Genomic DNA, 16,992 nt, shown 5'->3' on the forward strand with positions numbered 1-16,992 from the left:
GAGGTTCGATTTTTCTTTTCTTTTCAATAGGGTTTTTTTAATTAAAGCTTCTGAAGAATGAAGAATGAATTGGGTTGGGTCTTAAAGGTAGCAACAAATAAGGTCAAGTGAGTTTATATAAGAAGTTGTGCCCACGAAATTCAAGATTTGTCATAAACGTTAAAACGATAGCAAATTTTGTGTTACTTTTCTTTCCCTTCTCTCTCTAATTGCTAAGTTCTCTGCTTAACTCCGATTGTAGAGCCACTAGCAGAAAAACGACAATTCTCAAACCCCTCACAAATGTGCCTTCCTCAAATGTTATGGTTTTGGGTGGTTGAAATCTAACCGGGTGCTGCTTTAAGGAGTTCATCTTCGGTATTATCCAGTGTCCTTTACCAAAACCAGGGAATGCTGAAAGATGTGGCTGAAAGTTAAAAGTTCCCTCTCTAGTGTTAATGAAGTTGTAGCACCATGTGTGCTAGCCTTATTAATCCTTGGTAAGATTGGATATTTAGACCACTATGAATATCTATTTTATGCTCATTTGCTTGAGGAGGTTGGAAATATGAACAATTGTGTGATGTCAAAACGTGATGTTTGTGAAAATGGCTGAGCTTTGAACATCACTAGAATAGTTTACTACTTTCTGATAGTGTAAGCACACCCGAACTCAGTAAATACTTGGTATATTATACTATCGAAAGTAGCATTGGTCTTATGCAAAAAGTGCTGCAGAAAATGGAGCAGAAGAGAGGTGTGCTTCTGCAAAAATATGAACTTGGTAGGTTGCTCCAGAAGTGATATACAAAAAGGGTTACGATGGGACGAAAGCAGATATTTGGTCATGTGGGGTAATCTTGTTTTGTTCTATTGGCTGGTCATCTTCCATTCCATGATTCAAATCTGATGGAGATGTACAGGATAATCAATAAAAGGGGTATTCAAATTTCTTAAATGGTTTGCACTAGATGTCCGTGACTATTTTCAGAATATTGGATCCAAACCCAAAGACTAAGATATCAAATGCCAAAATTATTAAATCTTCTCGGTTTAAAGTGGGGTTGGAGAATCCTGCTATTACTGCAACCGAAAACCAAGAGCCGGCTCCCCTGAATGATGAATGAATACTTGAAGCGTGCGAGAATGATGGTCCACCTATTGTAGAGTCAAAATATACTGATCACGCCTTGTAATTTGAATGATTTTGCTATTATCTCCTTCTCAACTGGGTTTGATTTATCTGGTATGTTTGAGGACCATGTTCCCATGAAAGAGATGTGGTTCATGTAAAATAACCCTGCTTCGAGTATAATCTCTAAGTTGGAAGAAATTTGTAAGAAGCTTTGCTTGAAAGTAAGGAAGAAAGATGGAGGCTTGTTGAAGTTGGAGGGCTCTAAGAAAAGGGAGTTTAGGTGTTGATGCTGAGATTACCCCACTCCTCCACATGGTGGAACTTCAAAAGTCCAATGGTGATACCATGAAGTATCAAAAGCTTTTTACACAGGATATCAAACCAGCACTTGAAGACATTGTTTTGACATGGCAAGGAGAACAACCATAACAAGAACAACAACATCATGAAGTAGTTTAGGAAGAGCACCAACCTTCTCATACCGTTTAGTTTCCTCATCAACAGTGAGGGCACTATGTCTTGGGGATATAAGAGTATTGACTCTCATAATCAAGCTCAATGTCGCTTATGCTTTTTCATTTTTTGTGGGGAGTATAATGTGTTTGTTTGGGTGACTAACTAATATTTAATTTAAAATCTATCGTGTTTTCCTTTTTTATATCTTTTGATGAGAAAAGTTTGTTATTTTTTTTTCAATTTGATGGCTACCATATGATTATTTTCAAGGTTTTAAATTCTAGTTAATATTGTAGATTCATTATGATCTTTTATGTTTCTGAAATTGCAAACCAATGCAATTACCATTGTAGTTGTTTTAATCATAAAATCTTTGGTGGTTGTTATTACAATTACAGTTGTGGACCTTTTATTGAAGTATTTTCTAGAGGACGGTGTTGTTTTTTGGTTTGGTCCTTTGGACTTGTAGGTGAGGGTTAGGTTGCAGTTTACAAGTGGAGGGAGATAACTTAATCTGTTTTTTAAGTTTGGTACTTTGGATCTGTTTTCTTGCTTTTTGGTTTGGTGCTTTGGACTTGTAGGTGAGGTTTGGGTTGAGGTTTACAAGTGGAGGGAGATGGATTAATCTGTTTTTGTTTGGTACTTTGGATCTGTTTTCTTGCTTTCATATATATATATATATATATATATATATATATATATATATATGCCACATAAGTTGGGTGATATTTATTGCCCTTTATTGTCATGAATAAAATTCCCTATGAGGATTTATAATGGAAGTAGTGGACTGAATTCCCTTAAGGAGAAATGAAATCTGAGGGATGTTCTTCTACAATTTGTTGAAGTATTGTGCCATGTAGCATCCATTATGAGTCGTAATGGTATCATCTAGCTAAATTACAAAAAATTCTACTCATTCAATTGTCAATTTATGAAGTATATTGTGTCATAAGCAGTTTGGTTTCATCTGTGTCATGAACGGGGTATAATATAAGCACGACCATTAAGACCGCCTTCCTTAATTCTTACCATGGAAGCATTTTGAGTCATAGCTGTGCAAAATCAACTTACCAATTATGAAGTTTTGCCACTAGGGTTTTCTTTGGGTTCTCCTCTCCTCCACTTGATTCATATATTAATGAGACATAAACCCATTTTACCATTGGACCTGATACTTTTATCCTAATTACTGTTGATCTTATTGAAAATGATTTTTTGTCACCATAAGATTCAACAAACAGGATTTCAACTTCTTTGGTTCTTGATTAATATCTCAAATAGAAAGTCGGAACACTTACATCAAATATTACTCTTCCTTTTTTGGTGGCATGTACTTTGACAACTGATTTGGTGCCTTGAGCCTAGGGATGTCAAAAAAATCCGTACCCACGGGTATCCGCAGATAAAATCCGCAACGGGTAGGAAACAAATATTAAAAATGGATACCCGCTACCCGCTGGTATGGGTATTTTTGATACCTGCATGTTAACAGGGCGGGTACGGGTATCATAGTATCCGTACCTATGGATACCCGTACCCGCTAAACTTTAATTCAAAAAAATACCTTCATATATATATATATATATATATTAGTAAAAAACATTATGAGTCTTCATTCAGTAATGGTGCTCGGATTCTTACCCCACATCGAGGTAGATTACTTCCAGATATTGTAGAGGCATTGATGTGTTTCCAAGACTGGTTATGGACCAACATGGAAGGTAATGAAATCAACACTTTTACTTAGATATTTTAAGTAAGTGATTGTTAGAAATTTTTAATGAACTTCTTATGTTTTCAAGCTCTTCTAGATTAAAATCGGACAACATGAAACTTTATACAATGTTGCAAGAGGTGGACATTGATGAAATTAGTAATTTCTTTAATATTTCATTCAAAAATAAACTACAATATAAATTGTTAGTGATTTTTTATTTGTTTGTTTTTCAGGAATCAATTGAAGAAAATGAACTTGTTGATCTAAGCACTAGTTATGGTTAAATATATATTTTTTAATATTTATGTAAATACCCGCGGGTACCCGTGGATACCCGCGAATATGAAAAAAATAGGCGGATACTCGCATAACAAATACGTGATGGATATGGGTACGGGTACAAGACGAATATTTATCCAGCGGATAGGGTATGGGGGAGCTACTACCTGTACCCTACCCGCCCCGTTGACATCCCTACTTGAGGCTGCTTGTATTAGTCCTATTTTAGTTGAAAATATAAAATTTATGTTTCATGAATCAATTAAATATGTGAGAGGAAATGGTTTCTAAACTCAAATTATGAGTCATTGATATTGATATACCTAACTTGTCATTTCTAAATATTTGAGAAATACCATGAAATAATTTTAAGTATATCGCTAAATTAGTATATTTATCATGTGCAGAAGGGCATTGGAAAAGATTGTCCCCCTCCCTTTTCATGTTCTGTTGGCAAGCTCATATTCTATGAACTCAGGTGGCAATGTTCACACTTTTGGATTTTGGGTTGAGCTCATTGATCCCCTTATTCCATCCAATTTCCTTTCATTGCTCCATTGTTTTCACACTACACATACAGTCGGTATCATTTCAGAGAGTTAGTTATAGCAAATTAGACATGATTTTGTTAGGTACATATTGTTTCACCACAATCCCATCAACAACATCAACTTACCCTTCTCTGCCTATAGGGTCCTACTTTGATCTACACAAGCCACTTCTATATTCCAAACCATCCAAATTCGCCTCTCTTGTAATCAATGGCCACAAAAGGATGTAAGTTGCATTGTTCTTATCTTCCCTTTCCATTAATAACCCTCTTCCTTACTCTTAAAAATCTAACCATTAAACTAAATTTGCATCTGTGATCTCTTTGATTTGCATCAGGAGCAAGTCCCTTATGAAGTGGCATGGTCTTGGCAAAAGGAAATACTCAAGGACAAGAGGGCACAAATTGAAAAGAAAGGAGATTGTAATGACACCCTTATTATTCTACAACATTCTCCTGTTTATACATTAGGCACTGCTAGTATTGTGGAGATCCTCAAGTTTGACATGAAAAATGCTCCTTTTAATATTTATCGCACTGTGCGTGGTGGAGAGGTTACATACCATGGTCCTAGGCAGGTGCTTGCACTAAATCACTTGCTATAGTTTATTTTCCTATTTTTATTTATTTTGTATAGCAGTTCATAACATAACTGTGCTTTACATTACAGCTAGTCATGTACCCAATTATCAACCTACGAACGCACAATATGGATCTTCATTTGTACCTTAGGATTCTTGAAGAGGTTGTCATTCGTGTTCTTTCTTCAACATTTTCTATTCAGGCTTCTACGGTGGAAGGTTTAACTGGTGTTTGGGTTGGTAAACCTCTAAATTCTATTTATATAACACTTGTAGTTTCGTATTTTTGGTTCTGCACAACCTGCCCTGATTCTGAATTATCTTGGTTATTACACATTAGCAGATAATAAATGTTTTGCCTTGGATTGTATTGTTTAACTCTAAAGTATTTTCACATATGATCCAATAAGATCTTTCTCTCTTAGCTATAATATTTGTGTCCATTTCATGTGACATTCCCTCAGGGATTTTTGAGATGATAAGATGTTAGTATCATCCATAAATTTCAAATTAAATCAAGATTACAAACAGTTACATTTCTAGTATTCAGCAAAACGGATGAGACTTCTACTGTGAAATAAGATTATACAACACATTTGATTATGCTTGTGAGTTTGTGATGATTCAGATAATTTTTCTCTTGCCTTAGCAATGCATTAGAGGAAATGAGAAATTGGCAGTTGTTGGCATCATAGTGTCTAGCTGGATAACCTATCATGGCTTGGCACTTAATGTCACAACAGATTGGTCTTCCTTCAAAAGAATCATCCCATGTGGAATTCGAGACCGTCAAGTAGGAAGCATTAAGGAGTTTGTGAGAAAGGGTGTTGGTCATGAAAGAACTGATTTGCATCATTTGAATGATGCTAGTCTTATTCATATTACACATAAATCCTTGCTTGAATAATTCTCACAAGCATTTCAACTTGAATACAGTTAAAAAAGTGTTTCTTCCACCATGTTGTATGAAAGGAAATGAAGCTCTCTTACCAAATAAGCACAACAAGGTTAAATTTGAATGATGGTATAATATCCCTTGTCTTTGAAAAATATCATCTGTTTTGCATTAGAACACACTTGTACATACTTTATACGTTTTACCAATTTCTTGAGATGAATAGCTAGATGATAAAAATTATGAAAGTTCTCTATCTTGTTTTTGAAAAAAATATTATTCATTCTTATTTTACTGACCTTTGTTAATTTGATGGTTGCTTCGAAGTTTCAGAAATGTAAATTTCTGGGGTCTATTTCTTTTATCTTTGGTCAACATGAAAAATTAGTAGTGAGTTGGCGTGTAGTATATTATGATAATCAAGATTGTAGTATCTGAGTTTGTAATTTTGCCAATTTCTGTTAGTATTTATATCTAGATTGACAACTTTTGGAACGAAGGAGCTTTGATTTAAACAAAACGTTATCTTTTAATGCAATACAAGAATTCTACTTATTTCCGGCAGAATATTACAAACGGATCCATATCCGCCGCAAATAGTTGATTATCGACGGATTTATCTACGAATATCGTCGTCTAATTTACCGACGGACATATCCGTCGGTGATCCGTTAATAAATAGTATGAGAAAACTATTCCATCGATAATTGTGTCGGTAAAAGTGTTAAACCCTTATCAACGGATTGTGCCGTCGGTAAATCCTTCGGTAAGGGCCTCGACAAAATGACTTAAACATTTCAGATTTCATTTTCCCCACTTTATTTTTCCCGCAACACTCACTCTGAACCCTCATCCGCCGAACACCTTTCACTGTCATCCACTGCCATCGCGATGAGGGTGTGACACCGCGACGAGGGTTTGCTACCAGAGATTTGAGAGGAAGGACGATGTCTCCGCACAACCACTACTGAGGGTGTCCCGTTCGACGAGAGCGTCACGGTGCCGCCACTGCCATTGTTCTGTTGTCGCGACATTGGCGGAGAAGCTTCCGGTGAGTAGGGTTTGATTCTCTTGTTTTCGCCACCTCATCCCTTTGTTATTAGTTTCGTGTTTTTGTTTGTGTGATGAACATTGAGGTTGCGAGGGATGATCGTTGTTTAATAGTGCCACAATTTTTGGGAGAGCTCTTGGCGCGATAGAGGCTGCTAAATTGGTGATTGCACCATCGACGGAGGTTAGTGGAACTGATAATGTTAACTGTGTAGGAAGTGTTGGCAACTATATGTTTAGTTTATCCTGTGCTGTTATGATGGATCTGCTTTTCTGTCAATTTGTCCCTGAGCATTTGGAATTAAATATAACACCTGTGATTATTTGATGTTGTCATGAATTGGTGTTGTGCTTTCATTTGTTTAGTTGCGATTTGGCCAATGCTGTGATTAAATGCTATTGTGCTTTCCTTTGTTTGGGTCTGAATGGGAATTTGCACAATTCCAATTGCACAATTCTAGTTTATAAAATGGGCTTGGTTTGTTCAAGAGTGGTTCTTGAGGCAAATTGGGATTTAACTCGGGACATTGAACCAATAATCTATATGGCAACATTTATAGCTTGTGAAATTTGTTATTGAGTCTTGGGCTTAGTTTTTGTTTCCTTTTCTTTGTTATTTATCCAGCAGTGCAAAGGCCTAAGTTTGGGGGTGTGATAACTCCCAGTTTTGTAGTAATTTTGGAGGCCAAGATTGTATTCGTGTAAGCTTTATAAAGTGCATTTGAGCATGCTACTTGCATTCCTTGTCTTGGTGCAGTGAAATTTATTTAAGTGAGGTTCTAATTCAGTTTCAATCTATTATTTCTTAAGCCTCATTGCATTCCTAATTCTCTTGCCAAATCCTTTAACACGATTGCTTTAGCCTCTTATTACTTTGAGTGATTGTTACGTTGTGAAACTAATTCTAATTAACTCCAGCCTTTGATTTTTGTACCTTAGTTTCTAAAACTAATTATAATTAACTCCAGCATTTGAATTATATTTCTTCTTCCTACCTTTCACGTTTAGGCTTTGGTTAATAGCAACCTATTCCTACACTAAGACTAATACTCATTCTAGTGGCTTCTTATATAAGCCCTATTGCAGAAATTAATATAGTGACAAGCTAATTAAGTAGTTATGAACTTTTGTTCTATTGAAGTTTGTATATGTTGTTTGTATTTCATTTCAATTTTTGCCTTTGCCTTTGATTCATGTTGTAATGGAAATTTGAAAACTTTATCATTTTATCTTTATTATGATAGGGGAGGAAAGGGTAAGGGTCAGAGAGGTTGTGGACCTAAATTGATAAGAGCTGCGAAGGATTTCCCTAAAAGGGTTGTATTTTTGTGAGGTATTTCTTTCCATTTGCCCTCAATTTTTACAAGAGCATGCATGGCTGATTTTTGAGTTGTAAATGTGATGAGTTGATGATCTTTACATGTAAAAAGACATAAAATTAAATACAAAGAAGGCCAACCTTGCTTTCTTTCTCATCTTTAATTAACTATTGTATCAATATTAATTTTGTTCTGTGGTTTCCTTCTTAGTCACTTTATGTGTTGTGTGGTTGGTTTAATTGGTAGAGTGGTTCATGCGAATCTCTTTTCTCAATTTCCTCTCATTCTTTTCTACTGCACTTTGTCCCTCTTATGTTATAACATATCTTACCATTTAAGGTTTGTAAGATACGAAACAGAAATTGGTAATCAGAGGTTTCTTTTCATGTTGGACTTAAGTAGTAATAGGTTTATTACTTAAGCCTCATGTTCTTTGACTACCACAAAAGTAACACTGTCATTGTTTGCCTTCTCACAGAACATGGGTGAAGTTCCCAGCCACCGTCGTTGGGTGTATGATGAGTTCAAATTTTTGCCCTCATTTAATATTTAAATTTGGGGATTTAATTGAATTTTCTGTGCTTAAAGATTGATTTAATTAGGATTTGTGATTATTGGATTTATTGAGTACGTTTGGTAAAAATGGCGTAAAAATTGATTTTAGTTGCATAAAATATTATTGGATATTCTAACATTTGTTAAAGCAGCTGGAATTTATTTTTGGTCAATTAATAGTGTGATTTTGAAATATTCAAAGTTACAAAATAAGTCCAAAATCAAGAAATTCTGGAAAAGAATAAATCAGGAGCTAAATGCACCCCCAGATTTTATTTGCACACTCCTCCTGCAAGTGGACCACAAAAACCTGTTCTGCACCCCCAGTTTTCACTAAGTTGCACCCCCTCCTACCACTTAAACCCAACTCACTCAGATCATGCCATGTGGTAATCGTCCACTTATTAAATTAACCAATCAGATAAAGACATGTGTCATGATCTAGCAACTCAAAATTCAGCCAATAACATGTTGCCACGTCATCACCTTCAACCTCCCAAACCCTAGCCTCCATCTCCTTCGATCACCATGGCAGCCGCCGCCACCATCTCCTCGCCGCCGCACTTCTTCATGCCGCCGCACCGCCGCAGACCTGCCACCACGACGTACCAGAGGAGACGTCACACAGCCGCCGCCGCACCACTGCACCAGCCACCGTCCATCTTCTCGCCTCCGAACCTGCAACTTCGAACCACCCAGCGGCGCCACCATCTTCCTCCATCAAATCGCGACCATCTTCTCCGCGTTTTCGAGCCTCCATTCCAGCAGTTCTGCGCAACCACCACAACCACCATGCCATCTCCATCGTAGCTGCAACAGTGCCGCCACCGTTCTCGCCACTATCGCGCACCATTCTCGCGGCCACCACGCACCACCATTTGCGCGAACCAGCGCCGTCACGCACTCCGCCGCGTTCTGCGCAGCAGCAGCCACGAACCTGCGCATCTTCGTCAATCACAGCAATACCAGCAGCTCCATCAGTTCGCACCTCCACCACTTGCCGGAAAACACAGAACGAGCACCACCACGCCCGCTGGAGCAGCCGCCATTGCCGTCAGCCGCGCCGTCACGCACAACCAAGGGAGGAAGGAGCAGCAAACCCTAATTCTGGAGAGAGAGTACTCTGTGCCACGTGTCAGCATCTGATAGGACAGTCAAACTGGTCAACTCTGGTCAACTGGTCAACTCTGATCAACTGGTCAAAGTCAGCAGTCAACTCTGGTCAAAACTGCAAATATGGTTAAATGAGAGGGGCAGAATTGGAAATTGGACAGGAATTAAGTTGCTAATTAATTAAATAAAAATAAAAGATTTTAGCAACTGACAGATAAAGTCCAAAGTCCAGTGGAAGCCTATATAAAGAGACTTAAGGGAGCAGAAGCGGAGATAACTTGGAACAGAGAACTTACAGCTTAGACACTTAGAACTCTCTGGTTTTGGCAGATACCGTCTCCACCACATCTCTCATTCTTTCTTTTATTTTCTTTCATTCATATCATCATGTATTCCATCAAAGCCATGGAGGACTAAGCTTTTAGGGTTGATTCCACTGTAATTTCTTAAATGGATTCTAAGGGTAGATGAATTTATGTGTTTGTTATTTTGATTATTGTTGTGGTTTTTGTTTATCTATGTCCTTTGCTTCTTAATCGAATAGAAAATAATGATTTTAAATCTACATGCATGCTAATCATATGAGCTAAAAGGTTTTTAAATTAAATTGAGACTTTACTTTGATTTTGTTTAGAAACTTTCATTTGATTAAATAAGTTTTCGCCAATAATTGAGACTTTACTTTGATTAGTGGTAATTACTTTAACTAAAATTAGTCAAGACTTTACTTTGATTAATTAAGTTTTCTATTTGGTGAAGAAATAAAGGAATAGACATGATTAGACATAGTAAAATTAATTGAGACTGTACTTTGATTGAATTTACTATGGATAATCTAACAATTCTCACTTTTAATTGAGACTGTATTTGAATTAAAAGTGAGGATGCCAACAAATGAATTGAGTCTTTACATTGATTGATTTGTAAATCAACAACAATAATTAATTTAACAATAATCTCTAGATAACCAATGAAGAATCTTATTTAGAAAAAGTAGTGGAATTGACCTATTTACTATTATTGTGTTTACAATCTTCCGTGTCATTTTCTTTGCATATCAAAACCCCCTATTTTTATAGTTGCTAGTTTTAATTGCATTTTTAAGAATCAAATATTTGAGATCAATTCCGTATTCGTTGTGAGACGACTCAGGGTTATCTTAACCCTAACTATTTTGTTCACTACAAACTGGCAATACTGAAGTTGCTAAAGTAGTGGTAATTTGATCGCCTAATGACAGTGATATCAAATTTGGCACCGTTGCTGGGGAATACGGTTAGTATTTCTTTTATTTTGATTCTGTTTTTATTTATTTATTTTATTTTATTTTATTTTATTTTTTATTTTTTATTTATTTATTTATTTTACGCATATACGTTTAATATAGTTTGTTATTTTGTAGTCTCTAGTTTTCTTTTAATATATTCCAAGCAAAGTTCTATTTTTGTTTTGATTAAGAATTTCTTTTAAGAAATTTTTTGAGACTAGTTTGGAAAACTCTGTCTAGGAAAGACTTGGTATTTGAGTTGTCCACTGTGACGCACCTCTCTTTCCTGGGAGTAGACCCAACGACATCTTAACTCATTTCTTTCTTGAAATCTTTCTCCAAAACAAGAATAGGAAGAAAAAAAAAACACACAGGGAAACACTTTCAGGTGGACTGCATAGTGCATGACTCGGGCCAATCTGGGTCAATTTTATCAACTTGATTCAGAACTTGAAAGGAACTTGCGTAAATCACGTAGGAGACTTGAACTCAGGTGTTCTACTGAAGGAGCACCATCATCATCTGAACCTACCACTGAAAGTGTGCCACTAGAATCACCTCGGTGATTAACATATCTTCTGATCCATCACCTGAACCAGAAATTCAAGAAGATAGAATGGAAGAAAGAACAATAAGAGAGTTGGCTTCACCGGATGCAGCAATTACACAAAACATGTGCATCTAATATCCAGATGGAGAATGTGAGCTTAAGTCTGGGTTAATCCATCTTTTACCCAAATTCCATGGATTAGCAGGAGAAGACCCGTACCATCATTTGAAGGAATTTCATGTTGTTTGTTCATTCATGAGACCTACAACAGTGACAGAGGAACATATCAAGCTTAAGGCTTTTCCATTCTCATTGCAAGATGCTGCTAAGAATTGGTTATACTGCCTTCCGCCAGGATCCATCAATACTTGGGAGACTCTGAAAAGATTATTTCTGGAAAATTTTTTTCCAGCATCTAGAGTTGCTGCTATTCGCAAAGATATTTATGGGATAAGGCAACAAGAAAGAGAATGTCTTCACGAGTATTGGGAAAGATTCAAAAAGTTATGTGCTTCTTGTCCTCATCACCAAATAAACGAGCATCTCCTCATTCAATACTTTTATGAGGGATTGAGTATCATGGATAGACAAATGATAGATGCTGCAAGTGGAGGGTCATTGGTGGACAAAACGCCAACAAATGCAAGACAATTGATTGAAACTATGGCGTCGAACCATCAACAATTTTCCACAAGGAGTAATTCTATAACTCTATTGAAGGGAACCCATGGAGTAGAAGCTTCATATGTTGCAGATCACAACAAATTAGAAGGGAAGTTGGATGACTTAGCGGCCATGGTAAGGACCTTGACAGACTTACAGAAAAAGCCTATCCCTTCTACTTTATGTGGAATTTTTGCTTCTACTAATCATGCTACAGAGGCTTGTTCTATGTTAAAAGAGACAGGGACGTTAGACAATGAACAACCTCAGGCATATGCTGCAAACATCTATGGCAATAATAGACCACCTCGACAACAATACAACCATGATTTGTCCTCCAACAAGTACAACCCAGATTGGAAGGAATATCCCAGCCAGAAATGGGGAAATCAACAGCCTCAACACCAACAAGTCTATGTTCCACCTCAACAGAGGCAACAACCACAACCAGCTGCAACCTCTGGTGATTCAAACATGGAACCAATGATGAAAATGATGGCTGACATGATGAAGGGACAAATCAATGAGTTGAAATAGGCAATGGAAGCAACCAATCAAAATTTGCAAAATCAGATTGGACAAATGGCAAATGAGTTAAATCAGATGAAGTCTCAACAAGGCTCAAGCAATTTGCTTGCACAAACTGTAATTAACCCGCGAAATGTAAGTGTTATTACTTTAAGATCGGGTAAGCAAATACAAGGCCTTGGGGATGCCCAAGAAGATGAAGATAAGGACAATGAAGTTGTACCTAATGATGAAAGAGGAAGATCAGATGAAGCAACACAAGCAACATCTGAGATACTTGCACCCAGTGATAACTCCAGGTTGGTATCCCCTAATACTTCCTCTGAAAATTCTTCTCCTTATTCTCCTCCTCCTCCCTATCCAAACCGTTTGAAACCAAAAACTAAAAGGATGGAGGAGTTAGACAAAGAAATCCTGAATACTTTCAAGAAAGTGGAGATAAACATCCCTTTGTTGGATGCTGTGAGACAAATTCCTAAATACGCCAAGTTTCTCAAAGAATTATGTACACATAAAAGGCGTATTATGGACAAAGAGGTAGTGAACATGGGAAGAAACGTCTCTAGCTTAATTAAGAAGCCTGCAGTCAGAATGCCGCAAAAGTGTAAGGATCCATGTATGTTTTCTGTTCCCTGCATTATAGGAAGTACTAAGTTTGACAATGCTATGCTAGATTTAGGAGCTTCTATTAATGTAATGCCTTTATCTGTTTTTACTTCACTTCATCTTGGACCTCTTAAGTCTACTGATCTGGTCATTCAATTGGCCAACCGTAGCACAGTTAACCCTGCAGGTGTGCTAGAAGATGTGCTTGTCCGTGTGGACAAGTTAATTTTTCCTGCAGATTTCTACATCTTGGACATGAAGGATGATGAAGGAATGAGTTCAACCACAATTATCTTGGGAAGACCATTCATGATGACAGCACGTACCAAGATAGACGTGCATGCAGGATCCTTGACTATGGAGATAGGAGATGAGAAGGTGCAGTTCAATGTGCTAGAAGCCATGAAGCACCCAATTGAAGACCATTCTTTGTTTTGTATTGATTTATTGAGTAATGTAGTGAACAATTATGCTTTTGGACTTTTGGACGTTTTATCTGGTTTTTCTTCTTCTTTGGATTTTTCTCTTTCGAATATTTCGGGCTCAATTTTAGACGAAAGAGAAAATTGTAAAACAGGTGATGTTGAGGACGCGGTGTCACTATTTGATACATTTGTGGCGTCCAAGTGTGATGCTGAGGTGGCTGAAATTACCTTAGGCAGTAAAATGTTGCCATCTGTGGAACAACCACCCACTTTGGAGTTGAAACCTTTACCACCTCATTTGAAATATGTTTATCTTGAGAGGGATGGGAAACTCCCTGTTATTATATCTGCCTTGCTTACTGACGAGCAGGAACAAAAGCTATTGCAAGTTATCAAAGATCACAAGCGAGCAATAGGCTGAACTTTGGCAGATATTCCTGGTATTAGTCCTTCTTTCTGCATGCACAGAATACTCTTGGAGGAGGATGCTAAGCCAGTAAGGCAACCTCAGAGGAGACTGAATCCTCACCTGATGGTGGTTGTAAAGAAAGAAGTCACCAAGTTGCTACAAGCAGGTATTATATATCCTATTTCTGACAGCACTTGGGTGAGTTCTGTACATGTGGTCCCCAAGAAATCTGGGATCACCGTGGTCAAGAATGAGAAGAACGAGTTGATTCCTACTCGTATTCAGAATAGCTGGAGGGTCTGTATTGATTATAGAAGACTAAACCAGGCCACCAGGAAGGACCACTTTCCTTTACCATTCATGGACCAAATGTTAGATCGATTGGCAGGTAAGTCTCATTACTATTTTCTTGATGGATTCTCTGGGTATTTTCAGATTTGGATTGCCCCAGAGGATCAACATAAGACTACTTTTACTTGTCCATTCGGTACATATGCTTATAGGAAAATGCCATTTGGCCTTTGCAATGCTCCTGGAACATTTCAGCGATGTATGATGAGTATTTTTACAGATTTGTTGGAGCATTGTATTGAGGTTTTTATGGATGATTTTAGTGTATATGGTTCATCTTTTGATCACTGCTTGTCTAATCTTGCTAGAGTCTTGGAAAGATGTGAAGAAACTAACCTTGTCCTAAATTTTGAAAAATGTCATTTTATGGTGGAACAAGGTATAGTTTTAGGTCACGTTGTTTCCAAGAATGGTATATCTGTAGATCCTGCTAAAATTGATATTATTTCACAATTGCCTTACCCCTCTTCTGTGAAAGAGGTTCGATCTTTTCTTGGACATGCAGGATTTTACAGGAGGTTTATCAAGGACTTCAGCAAGATAGCCAACCCTCTATCCAACTTGTTGCAAAAGGATGTAGCATTTGACTTTGGAGAGAGGTGCAAAGATGTGTTTGATACATTGAAAAAGGCGCTTACCACCACTCCTATCATCCAGCCACCTGACTGGACATTACCATTCGAGCTGATGTGTGATGCATCAAACTTTGCAGTAGGAGTGGTGCTTGCACAAAAAGATGGGAAGCTATCACATGTGATATATTATGCTTCCAGAACGTTGGACACAGCGCAGGCTAACTACACCACAACTGAGAAGGAATTATTGGTTGTTGTGTTTGCCTTGGATAAATTCAGACCGTATATACTTGGTTCCAAGGTAATTGTTTATACTGATCATGCAGCATTAAAATTCCTTCTGAAGAAAGCAGATTCAAAACCAAGGTTGATCAGATGGATGCTACTGCTCCAAGAGTTTGACATTGAGATTCTAGACAGAAGTGGAGCGCATAACTTAGTAGCCGATCATCTTAGCAGGATTGAAAATGGAGAAGATCACATTCCTATTAAGGATGACTTTCCTGACGAAGTCCTCCTAGCATTGACTACTGTGAAAGGTATGTTTCTTGAACCTTGGTTTGCTGACATTGTTAATTATTTGGTTGTTTCTGCTATTCCTCCTTCCTTCTCCAAATATGAAAGAATCAAGCTAAAAAGTGAGGCAAAATACTATATCTGGGAAGATCCAATCTTATGGCGCATTGGTAGTGACCAAGTCATAAGGAGGTGTGTTCCAGATATCGAGATACCTCATGTGCTTGAGTTCTGTCATTCGTCTCCTTTTGGTGGACATTATGGCACACAAAGAACCGGTAGGAAGGTGTTGGATTATGGATTATATTGGCCTACTATCTTTAAAGATGCACAGAGAGTATATGAAAATTGTGAGCAGTGCCAAAGGGCAGCCAGATCCATTACAAGAAGGGATGAAATGCCTCAACAACCCATGCTATATTGTGAGGTATTTGATATTTGGGGTATTGATTTTATGGGTCCTTTTCCTCCTTCTTTTGGGTTTTCTTATATTTTGCTTACTGTAGACTATGTCTCCAAATGGGTGGAGGCCATAGCTACAAGGACTAATGATTCTCGAGTTGTTATGAGTTTTGTCAGGTCTAACATTTTCTGCAGATTTGGGATACCACGAGCCATCATCAGTGACCAGGGGACTCATTTCTGTAATAGGCTACTTGAGAACATGTTGAAGAAGTATGGGGTAACACATCGCATTGCTACACCATATCACCCCCAAACTAATGGGCAAGCAGAGATCTCTAACAGGGAGATTAAAAAGATATTAGAGAAAGTAGTGAAGCCTAGTCGAAAGGATTGGGCCACAAGATTGGATGATGCACTTTGGGCACACAGGACAGCCTACAAAACACCTATAGGTATCTCACCTTTCAGGGTGGTTTTTGGAAAGGCTTGTCATCTACCTGTGGAGATTGAACATCGGGCCTATTGGGCCGTGAAAGCATGCAACTTGGATTTGGAAGAAGCAGGAAATGAGCGAAAACTTCAGTTGCAAGAATTAGAAGAGATTAGGCTTGCAGCCTATGAAAACTCAAAGTTCTACAAAGAGAAAACCAAGAAGTTCCATGACCAAAAGCTTGTGGCTAGAAAGGATTTCAAGGTAGGCCAGAAGGTGTTACTATACAAATCCAAGCTTGGTCACATGAGTGGTAAGTTGCGCTCTACTTGGGAAGGACCATACATTGTTACAGAAGTCTTCCCTTATGGAGCAGTGGAGATCAAGGAAGAATCCTCAACAAGAACTTTTAAAGTTAATGGGCATCGTCTTCGGATATTCAATGAAAATCAAGATATGCTGAATAAGACGATGGATGGGATGAACTTGACTTCTCCCTCATACCTTCCACCTTGAGGAGGTAAGTAAACTTCATACTTTTTCTTTGCATTTTATACATATTTTATACATTGAGGACAATGCATGGATAAAGTGTGGGGGTGCGGGGAGATTTCCCCCTTCTGATTTTGTTTTCT

General features: G+C 37.7%; 1 long non-coding RNA gene and 1 pseudogene across 1 annotated transcript; both read left to right on the plus strand.

The window, feature by feature from the left end:
• The first annotated feature begins 400 nt into the window (after window positions 1–400).
• LOC146882131 (CBL-interacting protein kinase 2-like) lies at window positions 401–1,778 on the plus strand (annotated as a pseudogene).
• A 2,203-nt stretch (window positions 1,779–3,981) lies between these two features.
• LOC114165232 (uncharacterized) lies at window positions 3,982–5,786 on the plus strand. Its single transcript, XR_014984904.1, has 3 exons — window positions 3,982–4,346; window positions 4,458–4,697; window positions 4,790–5,786. It is a non-coding gene; the product is annotated as an uncharacterized LOC114165232 (long non-coding RNA).
• Window positions 5,787–16,992: the final 11,206 nt, after the last annotated feature.

The sequence above is a fragment of the Vigna unguiculata genome, chromosome 10 (genome assembly GCF_037176805.1).
Source record: "Vigna unguiculata cultivar grain cowpea cultivar isolate G323 ecotype 2 chromosome 10, ASM3717680v1, whole genome shotgun sequence".
Taxonomy (NCBI): domain Eukaryota; kingdom Viridiplantae; phylum Streptophyta; class Magnoliopsida; order Fabales; family Fabaceae; genus Vigna; species Vigna unguiculata.